This window comes from Ahaetulla prasina, chromosome 1, assembly GCF_028640845.1.
Source record: "Ahaetulla prasina isolate Xishuangbanna chromosome 1, ASM2864084v1, whole genome shotgun sequence".
Classification (NCBI taxonomy): Eukaryota; Metazoa; Chordata; class Lepidosauria; order Squamata; family Colubridae; genus Ahaetulla; species Ahaetulla prasina.
The window spans coordinates 239,519,094-239,535,106 of record NC_080539.1 but is presented as its reverse complement, the minus strand read 5'-3'; the positions used below and the strand labels follow the sequence as shown (position 1 = coordinate 239,535,106).

General features: G+C 43.1%; 1 protein-coding gene across 2 annotated transcripts in view; it reads left to right on the top strand.

The window, feature by feature from the left end:
* The first annotated feature begins 5,456 nt into the window (after positions 1–5,456).
* The window catches only part of MGAT5 (alpha-1,6-mannosylglycoprotein 6-beta-N-acetylglucosaminyltransferase), a 162,888-nt gene continuing 152,331 nt past the window's right edge, over positions 5,457–16,013 (top strand). Inside the window, exon 1 of one of the 2 annotated variants that reach the window (XM_058194097.1) lies at positions 5,457–5,914. The gene's annotated coding sequence lies outside the window, so the exon portion shown is untranslated. Of the gene's footprint in view, positions 5,915–5,950; positions 6,297–16,013 lie in introns of those variants that run through there. The other variant, XM_058194089.1, reaches the window with a different exon arrangement.

Genomic DNA, 16,013 nt, shown 5'->3' with positions numbered 1-16,013 from the left:
AAATGACTTATTTTTTATGATATTTGTAGCGTCCCCATAAATTCAGAACAGTGGTGGGTTGCTCCCGGTTCTGTCCGGTTCTATAGAACCGGTAGTAAAAGCGGTGGGAGGCTCCGCCCACCTGCCCGGACACCATAATTGATGATCTGTGCATGCGTGCGCACTTCCATTGCGAACAGGTAGTAAAGGTAAATAGAACCACCCCTGATTCAGAGGCTTGGCAATTGGTTCATATTTATGATTGTTGCTGTCCCAAGGTCATGTGATCACATTTTGTGACCTTCTGACAAGCAAAGCCAGTGGGAAAGCCAGATTCACTTAACCACTTCATTACTAATTTAACGTGTGTTGATTCACTTAACTGTGACAAGATAGATCATAAAATGGGGCAAAGCTCACTTAAAATATCTCACTTAACAACAGAAATATTGGATTCCATTGTGGTCATAAGACGAGGACTACCAGTACCAGTCTGCTTGCTCCAATCCTCAAAATAACGCTATCTTGCCATTTAATTTTTCACATTTTGGGAGTTTCCATGCATAAACTGAACCATTCATGTCACATCTTGGACATATAATACACAATCTTTTCAAGACAACTGAAAAATAGAGTTTAGTTAATGACCTCATATGGAAACAATGGGTTTCCATATGTTTCACTAGTGTCCTATCACTTGTATGGAATAAAAGTGCCACTCATTTCAGTGGTAATGACCAATTAAAATTGTTCTTTATTTAAGAGCTATGGTGATGCAGTGGTTAGAATACAGGATTGCAGGCTAACTCTGCCCACACTGCAGTTCAATCCTGACCTGCTCAAGATTGACTCAGTCTTCCATCCTTCTGAGGTCGGTAAAATGAGGACCAGATTGTTGGAGCAATATACTGACACTATAAACCGCTCAGAGGGTGCTGTAAAGCACTATGGAGTGGTATATAAGTCTAAGTGTTATTGCTATTAAATGTCCCCCCCACCCCACCACAGCCAAAAAATCTCCCTTCTAAGTCTTAAACTAACCACCAGATGTCATGGACTTTCCATTGCTCTTCAAAAACAAATACACTGCAGCAGTGCACAACTGAAGCTGTGCCAATTCCATTCTTTTCTTTGTGTTTGCATTTCTATGTTTGGGTTATTTAAATATTAAGTTAGCACTGTAGGTCAATGGAATAGTATGACAATGCATTCTAAACATTGCTAGAAATAGAGATACATTCATTCTTCTTTTCTAACAAGTGCAAATATTGAAAGTGAAATGTCGAAGCACACATTTCTGAAAATGACAGTGTTTTGTACATAACCACATCCCGCCCCTACGGATACACATGCACACGCAAGAAAGAATGACTATTTCACTATAGTGGGGAAGGTTACAAAGCGATTATCTAGTTCTTTCATGGTAGGATATACACAAGATTTTCCTATCAACTATTGAAAATACTCTATGGACATTGGGCTTTTATTTCAAATAGCTGTTTGATATAATATGATTGTCATATATATGTTTATGCTTTCTTAACAAATGTATGTTATAAATTATTTTCAAATGTTCGAAACAGGAAATTTAAACAAAGGCATTCCTGCAGACATTTGTAAGACTCCATTTCAAATTGCTTTTACAATATAATCCTATAGGTTTACTCAAAAATAAATTTCATTAGTGTCCTCTCCCAGAAAAACAAACGCTATTTTAGTTTTGCAATCAAACTCAACTGCAGATATATATTCTCTTAATGTTTTGAGCTGTAAATCTTGCAGAAATTCTCCTGAAAAATTAGTATTTTATTTATTTATCTAATTTTAAAAACTACCCATCTATCTCATGGAGGAACTCTGTGCTTGTGTGTGTGTGTACATAGACACACATCAATTAATATATATTTTAAAAACCCACACAACACATTTTAATTTTAGGAAACTGCAATGAATACACACACACACACCATGGATATATAATTTAATTTTACCTTGCACAACTACTTCTCCATAAAATGGAGCATATTTCTAAGACAAAAAAAATCTGCACTTTATGATGCTGTAACATCTTGGTAAATAAATTAAGGATTAGATTTAGATGTTGTTTGATATTATGTTTTATGACCTTTATTCCAAATTGCAATTTAACCATACTTTGGGTAAAATATTGAAATTAGTCTGAGTGGGGTGAATTACTGTCTGAGCTCATTTCTAAAATAATTTCTAATTTATTAGGTTCTGGTTAATAAAAACATTTGTATTTTTAATGTCACATGCTTTTTTTAAACTAATTTTTAAAAATCTTCATATTACATAGGAGAGAAATAGAGCTGGAGATACAGAGTCCGTTAATAATCAAATTACTGTCCTAAGGACAATAGAAATCAATACTAGTAATTTACAGGTTCAAAATGTATGCGTAACCAGATCAATTGGTCAATATAAATACATGTTCTTGAACTTCCTATTTTAAAAATATCCACTTTACAATCTTAGGTGCAGTTTAGAGTTCCCATACTGGATTATAGCTTTAGAATAAAAAAGTCAATATATTGTTAAATATATAACAAATGATTGTATTAGTTGTGAATTTATTTACTTTAAATACTTGTCCTTGTTCTGATCATATTTTTTGTCTAATTTCTCCTATTTTTCTGAAGTGTGTCCTTTGGCATGTAACTGAAAAGTCAATATAGACTGACTGAGTTTTTAATTAATTTCTTTTCCTGTACTGAGATCCTAACACATCCTTGAACTGCACAAGTAGAACCTTATAGGCCTTGGACTAAATTTTTCCCTGACAATAGCAGAAACCTCTTGAGAAAGGATTATATATATATTTCTCCAAGCATCTATTTATTAATTACAACAATTTGTATGCCACCTCATCAAAGAACATAGTGGTTTAAATTTCAAATAAAACCATATACTAAAACCATATACTAAAAATATCACTGAACAGCATACCAACCACTTCGCAACCAATCTCTAAACAGCTGCTTCCAGCTATGGTAGGGCCATTTGTCTCACGAGTTGCATGAACCATCAAAAGTTGTATGGCTCAGCACCATCTTAATGGTGCTAAAGGGAAAGTTTTTTCAGAGTGAGGGGACTGGAAGGGGGACCTTGCCACAGTCAACTTGTCCTGGCCGTCTCACCATAGCCAACTTGTCCTGGTCAACTTGCCACAGTCGACTTGTTTCAGGACAATTTACCACAGCCAGCTCACTGCAGGGCAACTTGCTGTGGGACAATTCAACACAGGATAACTCAAGAGAGGGACAAGTAGAATTGCAGCTTGCCCCAGCCTTGAGGACTTCTAATTGGAGAAGGTTCAAGCCTAAATCAAGACAAAGCCCACTGCAATTCACTTTTTCCTCTCGAGTCATCAAGAATTGTCCTGTGGCAAATTATCCTGTGGTGAGTTGGCTGTGGTGAATTATCCTGCGGCAAGTCAGATAAGGTGAGTTAGACCAGGATAAGATGACTGGAGAGTTGACTGGGGAAAGTCGGCACTGTGAATTGTCTTAGACCCTAAGGGGGCTGCCTCTGGGTTCCTTCCCTTCAATATCTTGGAGCATGGGAGAATCCTCAGCATATAAAATAGAATAGAATAGAATTTTTATTGGCCAAGTGTGATTGGACACACAAGGAATTTGTCTTGGTGCATATGCTCTCAGTGTACATAAAAGAAAAGATACGTTCATCAAGGTACAACATTTACAACACAATTGATGATCAATATATCAATGTAAATCATAAGGATTGCCAGCAACAAGTTATAGTCATACAGTCATAAGTGGAAAGAGATTGGTGATGGGAACTATGAAACTATATCCTATCAGTCAGATGAGCAGGTTCTACTTAAGAGAAAACAGTCCTGAAGGAGCAAGGATTTGGGTCACGAACACAGGTTGGGCCTACAAGCTAACTGGCAACCAATCCAGTTCACAAAGTCATCATCTCATACAGTGACTGGGCAGTGTAAAAATCCTGATTGAGCATCTGCTCTTTTAGGAAAAATGCCATCTATTTACAGCTGAAGTTGGAGCTAAGATGGAACCAGAGAACTGGACAAGTGGCCATCTTATCTTGTTAAGATTCATTCTAAGTGTGATATTTTCTATCCAGTTCGTTATAGATTCTAGACATTGGACCAAGCCTTGCATCATCTCTTCTGCTCTGGAGATATATAGTGATAGAGAAGGAGGGAGGAGGAAGAGAGAGAGAGAGAGACCCTCATCTGAAACCAATAGATGAGTCCTCCTAACAGTTTAATGAGTTTAATATTTAAATCATTAATTCAACCATTAGTATATGTGCACAAAAATACTCCATAAAATGAAGTTTCTAGTTAGTTAAGGACCTTGTATAGTAATATACCACGGAATATATGTAGCAATCTATACAGAGTTCTGGAGCTAATGCAGGAATAGGAGAGAAAAGGAACCCAATCATTAAACGTTTAGATTAAATGTGATGACTGACAGTCTGTTGCTGTGCTTGTGTGTGACACGCTGAACCAAAAAGTAGCTAGCCTCATTTCAATCCAGCATGCTCAGCAAATCCAGCCAATGTGACTTGTTCTGTATTTTAGGCAGAAAATTGGGTTAACAGAGAATATCCCGGTGACTAATTGCTGTAGTAAACGTGAAAGGATATGATCCAGTTTCTTCACAAGGTTATCTGTCGCTTCAGATTGTGGCCAAGTAGATAAAGCTGCCGAGCGCCCTTGGCGTGTGTGTGTGTTTGTGGGTTAGTGATGGCGGCGGCTAGCTGCACTGCATTCATTGATAATCGCTGAACCGCGGACCCACTGGTTTCCAAGCACGCTTTCACCAACTTCTCCATTTTTTAATCGCGTCCAAGGCAAGAGAGTCGAGATTCCGCATGGTCTTTCCCGCCGGCAATTTTGAAGGTTTGCCCGCTTTACTTCCCGCTTCGGTCGGGTTTTTTTCTTTCTTTTCCAAGATAGGAAAGTCTGCAGTGCAGGAGGGGCTCATTGGATCGTATCGGCTTCGGGGTCGCGTTTAGCATCTTAGGGAGGAAGCAGACCCTGCCGCTGTGCAGCTTTTCTTTCTTTTTTTCTTCCCCCAGCAAATAGATGTCTGCAACGCTTGAGAAGCCCGAGCGGTTAGGAGGTAGGATGTTTTGCACGCTGCTTTGCCTATCGGGCAACGGGACTCGAGATTGCAGATGCTTCCTGCTCGGGCAGGGGTGTTTTACACCGGCGATAAACGGTCTTAACTCTCTCTTGCCTCTCTCTGAGACTCTTTCCGACTGCACTCCGGAGAACCGGGGACGTGCTCAGCCGTTGGAGTCCCCCCGCTCAAGGCCGGTCACACGCCAGTTCAAGAGCTTTCGCCCGCCAGCCTTTGCCAAGAGCGAGTCCTCCTAGGCCGGAGAAGGACGCATTCTCGCGTTACACTTAATAGAGCCATTTACTACCACCAACAACTCCCCCCCTTTTCCCTCCCGTCTTTTGCAGCGTTTACGGCATTGGTCGCTCCCGCTGACGGTGGGTAGTTTGCAGACGCTCCCTTAGCTCCCGCAAGGCTGTTTTGTTGCTGTTTCCCCCCCCCCTACACTCCCGGGCGGGCAAGGCGACTGGCAGGCGCTTCCCTGCACGGCCCGGGGCTCTCCTCGCGCTGCAGTCGGAAGAGCGAGGCGGCTGGGGAGGGAACACCGCGTCCGGCTGGCTTTCTCAGGGGTTTCGTTTCGGCAGCTGGCTGAACTCGGCCCTCAAGCGCCGCCGCCGCCAGCGAGCGCCGCTCCTCCGCTGCTCCATGTCCGGCCTCCCCGCCGCTTCGGCGGGGGGGCCAAGCCCCGGCCCCCGCTTAGCGAGAGAAAGAGAGCGCAAGATGGACCGAGGAGGAGGGAGAAAAAAAGGGGATGGGGTGGGGAGTCCGCCTCGCCGGCGACGCCGGGAAAGCTGGTAAGAAGCTTTTGCTCGCGCTCTCTCTCTCTCTCTCTCTCCCCGCGCGCCTGTTTTCCGAGCGGCAGCAAGCAGCATCCGCGAGCTCCGGCAAGAAGAGAAGGAGGAGCCTTTCCCGCCGGCGGCTGAGCTCGCGCCGTGTGAGGGCCCGCGGTCTACCGTGGTGTTGCTTGGCGCCTGTGGGGAGGGAGCTGCTGACTCCTCCTACCTCCCTCCCTCCCGGTTCTCGTGCTGCCGCTGCTCTTTCTTCCCCCCGCCCCCCGAGTTGTGCGGTCTGCTGGCGTGCTGGGTCGGTCGGTCGCAATGGAAAACCCAGCCGTTTCCTTTTCCTAGCCCGTATTGACGAGCGAGCGCCTTTCCTGTCGGGAAAGCCCTGGAATAGGTAGGTTTACTCCTTTCGCTCGCTCGCCTGCCTGCCCGCATGCATGCATGCAAGCACGATTTGCCTGCCGGGTGGGGAGCGGCGTAGTCTTCCTTCTTCCTTTTTCCCTCCTTTCTTTCTCCGTTTACCTCGCTCTTCTCGGAGAAGCCGGGCAAACGACCCGCTTTGACCCTTTGGCTTTTTGCGGGACACTTTGGCAAAGTCGTCTCGCCCCTTGGGTTTGGTTTTTTTTGACGGGACCGCTGGAGGCGAGGCGCTGTGGCGGCTTCTCCCCTCGCTTTTTCGTCACCTGCTGCTTTTGTCTTTCTCCTCCGGTGAGCAAAGAAAGGACCTCGGTGCCTGGGATAATTCATTCTATCTGATCGTGTGAGTGAGGCAAGGCAGAGGCATTATTTTTGCCTTTGCACGAAAGTGTTTTCTCTTCCCCCCCCCCGCCCCCCGCTTCCCTTGGCCGTAGATACAGAGCAGGTTGCCACACCTGCTTTTTTCCGTGCTCCCACCCCCCATTTTTCTCGATTTTTTTTTTAAAGGCTGGCGGTGCTTCTTCCCCGCTTTGGAGAGATCTGGCAGATTCTCCGTGGTAATAGCCATCATTTGCTGCCGGGTCTCCTTTGCTTGCTAAAGTCGCCGCTTGCCTTGTTTAAAAAGATCCAGGAACCAATGTGACAGTCTTGCAGGTTGCGCCTCAGTTGTTGAATGGATCAGGAGGCGCCTCTGTGCCTATTGCTTGCAGACGGAGGGACGACCTTTAGTGTCACATTAGTGCTGTTTTTCCTCCAGCCTGTATTGTTGCAGACAGCTGCTATTTATTCCCTCTGAAAGAAAAGGAGCTTTTCTCTCCTCTCCATATTCCATTAACAATGATTTTTCCCCCTCATCCACATTTTTAGAGGATAACAGCCTCCTTTTAAAGGGCTAGCATAGAATGCTGTGGAAAGCCTCGAGAGTAAAGACAACAACAACAAAACCACTTGTTGGCCTTCTCTTTATATACCCCATTTTTCTTTGGCCTTGTTCTGTGCTGCTTCGCTGAGATAGTTTAGGTCATATAGTATTTTCCCTTCCTGGTAATAGTAGTAGGATATTGAGTTTGGGGGCTAAAGTATTAGTATTGAAAATGTGAGCAAAAATGTTATAACTGGTGTTTGTGCTTTGAGGACCTCTGTTGACTGATAAGTGTAGTCTCATGGCTAATATTACTGTGGGGAGTAGCATATTAGGAAAATGCAGCAATAAAGCAATCTTGACAGGTCAATGTTGCATTTACATTTCATGATATTTAAACCAATCTTTATTACAGTCAGTACAGACCAGCAAATAAAAGCATTAAAAGATAATAGTAAAAAATAAAAATAAAAGGCAGACATAATAACATTGCGATTGGTTGTGGATTAACAGTGGTCAATTAAAGTTTGCATATAGCACAACAGAATTTGGAAAGAAACTACTTCATACTGATCTGATAACAATAGTTGCATATAAAAAAAGATTTTCCTGGATATTTTATTAGTTATAAATTGAGTCCATGAGTCATATAGAAGATGCAGTATAGTAGGACGTGAGCATCATGTTATTATTTAGCCTGTCAGGCTTGTGACTGGTACCACACAAAAGAGTTTTCATGATGTGGTTAATACTTGTTATGCTAAAAATGGGGAGGATGGAATCTGAAATCTTTTGATTAAAATTCCCTGGCCTGGTCTAGCATGCTGCCATTTTTTGCATTATTAATACAAATAATATATTTGTACTGAATTGAAAAAAAAAGAATCTAATTTGCAGAGAAATTAGATCTCATTAGCAAAAATAGCAGTAAAATAATGTAGGAAGGGCAAATGTACTTACAATAATCAATGCTAATATCATGGGCAAAGATTGCCAAAGAAGGTTTATTGTGGTTGCATAAGAATTGAACTACAGTAGGTGTATCCAACCTTTTGGTTTGCCTGGGCCGCTCTGAGTGAAGAGGAATTGTTTATATAAACTATATACTATAGTTATATATATATAAATATATATAAAAATAAATAAACTTCCTTTATTTGGGGGGGAGTCTTGTGGGGCCTCATTACTTAGTTGGGCCACATTTGGCATATGGGCTGTGGGTTGACATGCCTGAAAGGTTGAGTTTTACCATTGAAATCAGAAACACCTGTAAGTATTGATAACCCATTTAGACTTCAACTCAAAGTTGTTCCGAAGTCATGTTTATAGCATATTCAAAAAGGTTTAATGTTATTTTTTGTCAACATATTACAGTTGGTATTACTAAAGTTATTTGATCAGTTGTCCATTTTGGGATATATCAGGGGTGAAATGCCACCGGACCGGATCGGTTGCAGAGTTTGGTTCTGGTTCGCCGATCCGGTAGCAATCGCTGGCGGGCCACGCCCCCGAACCAGTCCACAGCCCGCTTGCTGCCCGCTCGCCACCTGTTCCCTCTTCGCCTTTGGTCAGGGCCCAGGGATACCTCATTCCCCTGAGACCCCAGAACCACCCCCTGCTTGCTGCCTGCTTCAACCGTACCATCCCCGACACCAGCCTTGTCCCAGAGCCGCCATCCGCTCTTCCTTCGCCATGCAGCATATACTTACTTTCTTCCAGTGGCTGGATGCCAGGAAAGGCAAGAGTCCAAAGGTTAGAGTCCCTTGAATCTGCCGCCGCCATTGCTGTGTGTTCCATGCACCGACTGCGCAAGTGCACACCCGTTTATTTCATTTATTTATCAGCGGCAGGTTGGGTGTGCGCTTGCGGAACAAGGTGGCATATTCAAGGAGAGGAACTCCGGTAACTTTTGGATGCTTGCCTTTCCTGGCAGCCAGCCGCTGGAAGAAAGTAAGTATATGCCGCGTGGCGAAGGAAGAGCGGGCAGCGGCTCCGGGACAAGGCTGGTGTTGGGGAATAGTGCATTCCCCGACCCGGTTGAGGAAGTGGCGAGCAGGGGGCAACTCCAGGGCCTCAGGGAATAGGGCGTCCCTGGGCCCTGGCCCCTGACCAAAGGTGAAGGGCGAGCAGGCAGCGAGCGGGTGGTGAGTGGGCGGCAGCTCCGGAGAAAGGCCGGAGTCGGGGAATGGTACATTCCCTGACCCCGTTGAGGCAGGTGGCGGCTCCGGGGCCTAGGTGAAGGGAGAACAGGTGGCGAGGGAAAGGGAAAAGGCAGAATAGAAATTAATTTTTTTCCCCTACTGGGTTCTATGGGCGTGGCTTGGTGGGGGGGGTTGTGACTGAGTGGGCATGGCTGTGAGTGACATTGAATTGGCCACGCCTACTCAGTCACAGGACACACCCACCCACCAAGCCACACCCACAGAGTAGGTAGCAAAAAAATTTAGATTTCACCCCTGGGATATATGATGTAGTTTATTGGTTCAAACTGGTTCTAGTCCTCAGAAATTGGCTGGGAATTATAGACCCAGCATGTCTGAGATTAAAAAAAACCTTGAATTTCCCACTGATATCTGCAGGAATCATGATTGCCTATGAGAAGTATTAGCCCCTACATATTGTATGGTCCTGTCGAGCTTAAATAACAATAGTGCTTAATATGTAAGTATATATAGAAATGTGATGGATTTGTCTCTTAAAATATTTTTAAAACTAACAAATATATAGAAAATTATATTTTATAAGCACTTATTATCACACTTGCTTAAATTAGGTTCATTTTATACTACAAGTAATCTTTGCATTATGACCACAACAGAGCCCAAAATTTCTGTTGCTAAGCAAGACATTTCTTGCCACAGTTAAATCAGTCATTGCAGTTGTTCAGTTAATAACATAGCTGTTAAGTGGATTTGACTTCCCCATTGACTTTGTTTATCCAAGGTCAAAAAATGTTGTCACATGGGCCCAGGACACTGCATCCGTCAAAAATATGAGTCAAGTGTCCAATTTTGATCATGTGACCTTGGGGATGTTGTAAGCGTGAGAAATGCTTATCAGTCTTTTTTTTTTCAATGCTGTTATAACTTAAAGCAGTCACTAAACAAACAATTGTAAGTTGAAGACTACCTATATGAAATTACTTACCAAGCATCTCAAAAATATTCTGAAGACAGAATAAACTTCCTGTTGTCCTGCCATGGTATATATATCTAAATTCCAAAGTTCTTTTGATTCATTTGACCTCACATTAAACTTTCACTCTTCAGGATACTATGAAAGTTGTAAAAAAGGCTGTCCTTTTGCTCAAGTTCGATGTTGGAAGCTTCTTTAGATCCAAAGCTCTATGGCAAAAAGGTGGGAGAATTGTCATTCTTCCCCATTTCTTCCTGTTAGGAGAGTCTACTGAGTTCCTTCCCATTGCAGTGAGTAGGAGGAAAGTTATGTACATCAGCACAAATTCTTCTTCATGAATCTGAGTGGTGTAGTTTTGTTTCTTTGAGTGGTGGTGATTTTATAGATGGGATGCGGTGGCTCAGTTGCTAAGACACTGAGCTTGTCGATCGAAAGGTCGGCAGTTCAGCGGTTCAAATCCCTAGTGCCGCACAACGGGGTGAGCTCCTGTTACTTATCCCAGCTTCTGTCAACCTAGCAGTTCAAAAGCACATAAAAAATGCAAGTAAAAAAATAGGGACCACCCTTGGTGGGAAGGTAACAGCATTCCGTGCGCCTTTGGCATTTAGTCATGCCAGCCACAGGACCACGGAGAGACTGATAGCTCTGGCTCTTTGGCTTTGAAATGGAGATGAGCACCCCCCCCCCCCAAATTCTTTATTTATTTAACTGAAGAAAGCTTAATTGGTCTCAGTGGGTCTTATTTTCTAGTAGACAGCAATAGAATTAACTAGTTATGGGATGGGGGTGAAATTAATGGCTTTTAAGATGAATTTAAATTTTATTCAGACACAAATAATTACTTAACTGAGGCAAAGGCTTGTTTTGTTGTGTTCAGATATTTTCCCCCATAAGGATTGGGATTGTTCAGTTCAGATCTGCCTTGTAGGCTGCCTTGAGTCATTTTGGTGAGATGGATGTCTTATAAATTGTTTAAGAAATAAAGTCATAATTACTGCTGTTGAGTGAATCCAAAGAGAACAAAATATACAGGTAGTCTTCGACTTACAATTCATTTAGTAACTGTTCAAAGTTACAACAGCACTGAAAAAAGTGACTTACGACCATTTTTTACACTTACGACTGTTGCAGCATCCCCATGGCCATGTGTTTTGTATTCAGATGCTTGACAACTGACTCGGTGTGCCCCTTTTGCAACCTTCTGACAAAGTCAATGGGAAACCAGAATCACTTAACAACCATGTCACAAACTGCAGTGATTCAGTTAACAAATATGGCAAGAAAAGTCACAAAGTGGGGCAAAACTCACCAAACGAATTTCTTACTTGGCAACAAAAATTTTGAGCTCAATTGTGATAGTAAGTTGAAGACTACCTGTATAGGTTTTTATTTCACATCATGAAATGCTGTGAAGTATGCCATGAGAAGAAACTCTTCAGAACAAGTTCCAGCTAATCCAATATTTTGCTTATAGCAGGGATCAAACAGTTTATGTATTTCAAAAATGTGTGTTCATAAGGACAGGTCTTACATGTAAAAACAAATGTAATAGCAGTCCCAATTATCTAATATATCATGTGGAAAGACCCTAGCTCACCAGTAGAGCATATGCTTTATACATGAAGCATGTCTTAACTTCAGGCTTTGGCATCTTCATACGGACTAGGAAAACTGGTTGGCTGACCTCGTAGATTTCCAAGCTACATTTTTTTAATCATAATGAGCCATATTTGGCAGGATTCACATTTTATACTAAGCCACGAATGATACTTTACAAACACAAAGGCTGATTCACATAATGTGCCAAGCCAATGTGAAACTACATTATGGCTTGACTCAACAGATACTTTACTTGAAATCTTGAAGGCTGATAAGGCTTGACATTGTATCTGTATCAGCCTTCTCAAGTCTGTAGTATTGGCAATCTACAGAATTTCCAGTTTAGAATTTTTAGCAATCTGAAGATCAAATTTGGAAAGAACAGTAACAGTACTGAGTCAGATATTTGACTTTAAGACAACTTTTTGTGTCTTTGAATCTGGCAGTTTGAGAGAGCTTTCCCATCTGTCAGAAAGTTCTGTTATTGTATCTAACAACTGTGGTTAATGGATTCTAATGCCTATTGATAAACACAATATAAATTTTGAGTATAAGAAACAAAAGTAAAGTGCATAAATATATTTTTGTCAGCATTGCCATTATATGATAATGATTACAGCCATAATAATGTCGATATGTGATTTGGTGAGAACTTTGGAGAATGTATTATACATGATGTAGGAAGTTAATTTGGCATCCAGCTTAATCCAACTTTTGTTGTACCAGCTTTAGAATTGACAATAAAGATATTGAAATAGTAAATACCATCTGTATTTTAATATCAACCATCAACAGTTAAGAAATATGCCCTAGACTAGCACTTTACAGAACAACCTTGAAGACCTTGGAAAACATATTCAAATGCTATGATGTGGTCTAATGCCAGGCGCAAATCATCAGATCCACACATGAAGAGTTCGGTTAGCTACTGTATTGCTCATACCTCTTATACAGGAATCATCCAGATTGACGTTTTGCATCTAGACCAGACTAGATACGGTTCAACAGTATTCGAGTGAGATCAGACTTCATTGTTTTTGTGCCTACATAAAGACTAAGCTAATTGCCTGCTGGACTCCTTCCCTTGGCTCAGCCAGTTTCTGTCTGGCATCTATACTTAAAAAAGATCAGAATTGTGCAAGTCACAGTATTTCCTATGACACTCCATGGAAGTGAAAGTTAGACTCTAAAGAAGTAGGATAGAAAAAGCATTGATGCATTGATCCCAAAAGTGCTTTTTCAAAAGGCAACTGGACTTTCTGTTTCTTCCTCTCTTGAAGTTGTTTCATTTCTCATCCAAGAAGCATCCTCAATTCTGATTCAATGCTGGAGAATAGATTCCATGCACTCACCTGGTTGTTAGCGCTTTTAAGGTGAGTCATTAGCTCTTTCAGTGTCATTGAGGCCCCTTGGGGGTTTATCTATGTCCTCCAGGTCATCTGAATCAGAGTGCAAATGACTGTGGAATCTTCTTGGAACTTCTGAGAGGACTGTGATATTAACAGGAGCTAGTTGGTGTTGTATCCCACCCCCTCTGTTGAGAGAGGGCTGTTCAATTTTAACAGAGATGGCCTTTTTTTAAAAAAACCTCTTTCAAACCAGTGGTCCTCTCTGTCCAGAAAGTGGACTTCACTGTCTCCAGATGAGTGACCTTTGTCATTCAAAGGCAGATGGATTGCTGAATCTTGTCCTGGTGGGTTTGTTCTCCTAGGTTGTGCCATGTGTTTGTGAATTGGTTGTTTTATTTAAACCCCAAAGGGGCCTCAACAACTCTCAGAGAGCTACTGACTCCAAAGTGCTAACAACCAGATGACTGCAAGGAATATAAATCCTTCCATTCCCCAGCATTCAGTCAGAACTCAAAATGCTTCTTGGATGAGAAGTGAAACATCTTCAAGAAGAGAAGAAAAAAGAAAGTCCAGTTTCCTTTTGAAAAAAGCACCTTTGAGACAACCCTGACCTGGATGACTGAGAATCTCCATAGACATTGAGCATTGATGCTTTTGAACTTTGGTGTTGAAGAGCCCTGACAATACTGTGGACAAGCCAAGAAAACAAACAAATGGATCATCAAACAAATTATCCAGATTTCTTACTTGAGGCATAAATCACCAGACACAAATTATCCTAATCTGGATGTATTATGCGAATACTCAGCTCTTTGAAAAAGGTTCTAATGCTGGGAAGAGTGGAACTGAAGAGAGGAAGAAGATGATCAGCTGCAGGGTAAATGGATTCAGTCACAGTAGCGCTAAATGAGTGCACCATTGGGAGACGTAAAAAAACAAGTTAGGAGTATATTATCATGGAGAAAATGTTTTCTTTTTAATTATATTTATTAAAGTTTGTTATAAGAAATAAAAATAAGGAAATAAAAATAAAAGAAATAAGGAAATAGAAATAAAAGAAATAAGGGAATAGAAATAAAAATAAAAATAAAAAGGAAGATAAAGGGGAAAAAAGAAAGGTGTAAAAAGAAAGAAAGAAAAAAACTAGTGATTTCTTTTTTCAGTAGACAGAGTGGCTGTGGATACCGTCGTCCCGGCACAGTCAATTAACTCCATCTTTGACGGGGGGGGGCGAATCGTTGGCCCCCAGGGAATCGGTGAGCAATTTAGGCGTTGTTCTGTTTCCCTCCCCCAATACTCCCAACAAAGAGTCAGTCAAAGGCCTTCTTTTCTACTTTATTTACATAGATAAATGTCCTGGCCACGTCTACCCACGGGCCTGCCAAGTCTCTGGAGATAACGAGGAAATTATAGATAAGGCCAGAATTACTCACGAATATATTCTTCCCTCCATTGATACAGTTTGCCTGCGCAAATTCATTGCTTTGTCCAAGACAAAAAACCAGGAAGTCCCGCCTCCTATTTATAGTCTCTGCAGATGTCACTGCATGACCATCATTCCTTGGCTTTGTCCCAAGGCTTCCTCTGCTGCGCGCGCTGGTCACGTCTGCACAGTCTTGCATCACCCCAAAACTGTTCTTGGGGCATTGCCAAATCAGAAGAAGGCTCGGGAGAATCAGGCCTTGCCGGCCCCTCCTCCTCCCTTTGAGTGGGTGCCAGGGAGGGAGAGGGCCCAAGAGAAGCAGGGCTTGCCAGGTCTTCTCCCTCACTTTCTGAATCATCCGAGTCTAGGAGTCCGGGTCCAGGAACCTGGCTCACAACACTATCCCTCACCGCAGGGCCCTTCCCCCAGGGCTGACGATCGGGATGCGGTCGGGCTGGGTTCTGCTCATGGAAGGCCTGCACCAGGTCAGGGGCATGAACGTCGGAGGCATCTACCCAGGATAAATCAGTCCCGTATCCCTTCCACGCAATCAAATATTGGAAACGACCCTTCAGCCAGCGGGAGTCTCGTACGCTGTGGACTTCATATTCCTCCGACCCGTCCTCTGCGACAGTGAGACGGGTGCTGTTGGGCACCGAAGGGGACTCAGTGTGGCCTCAGGAACCAGATGGGACCGGTGAAAGATGGGGTGGATCCGCATGGATCGTGGCAGGGTCAGTCGGTAGGCTACCGGGTTGATGACTGCCTCGACAGGGAACGGGCCAATGAATCGGTGGTCCAACTTCTTTACCGGGCGGTCGGACGGGAGGTGTTTGGTGGAGAGCCACACCCGGTCTCCAACCGCCAGCGGGGGCGTTGCCCGTCGGGAGCAGTCGGCGGACCGTTTGTAGTCCTCCTTTGCCCGATTCAGCTGCTGACGTACCAACTGTTGGACTGCATGCAATTCTGTCAGGAAGGTCTGCGTTTCGGGAACAGGAGAGTCTGGTGGTGCCAGAGGAAAGAGCTGTGGATGGTACCTCACGTTGGCAAAGAATGGGGTCATCTGGTGGAGGTGTGCTGGGAGTTGTTAAAGGCAAGCTCCACCAGGGACAGGTAATCAGCCCAGTTGTCCTGTTGCTGGTTGATGAAGCAATGGAGATACTGTTCCAGGATATCGATGACCTTCTCTGTACCCCCATTGGGCTCCGGATGGTGCGATGACAACAGACACACCTGCACCTCCAATACGGCCATCAGGCTCTTCCAGATGTGAGCTGTGAACTGAACTCCGCAGTCCGAAACCACCTTGTCGTTAGACCATGGAGG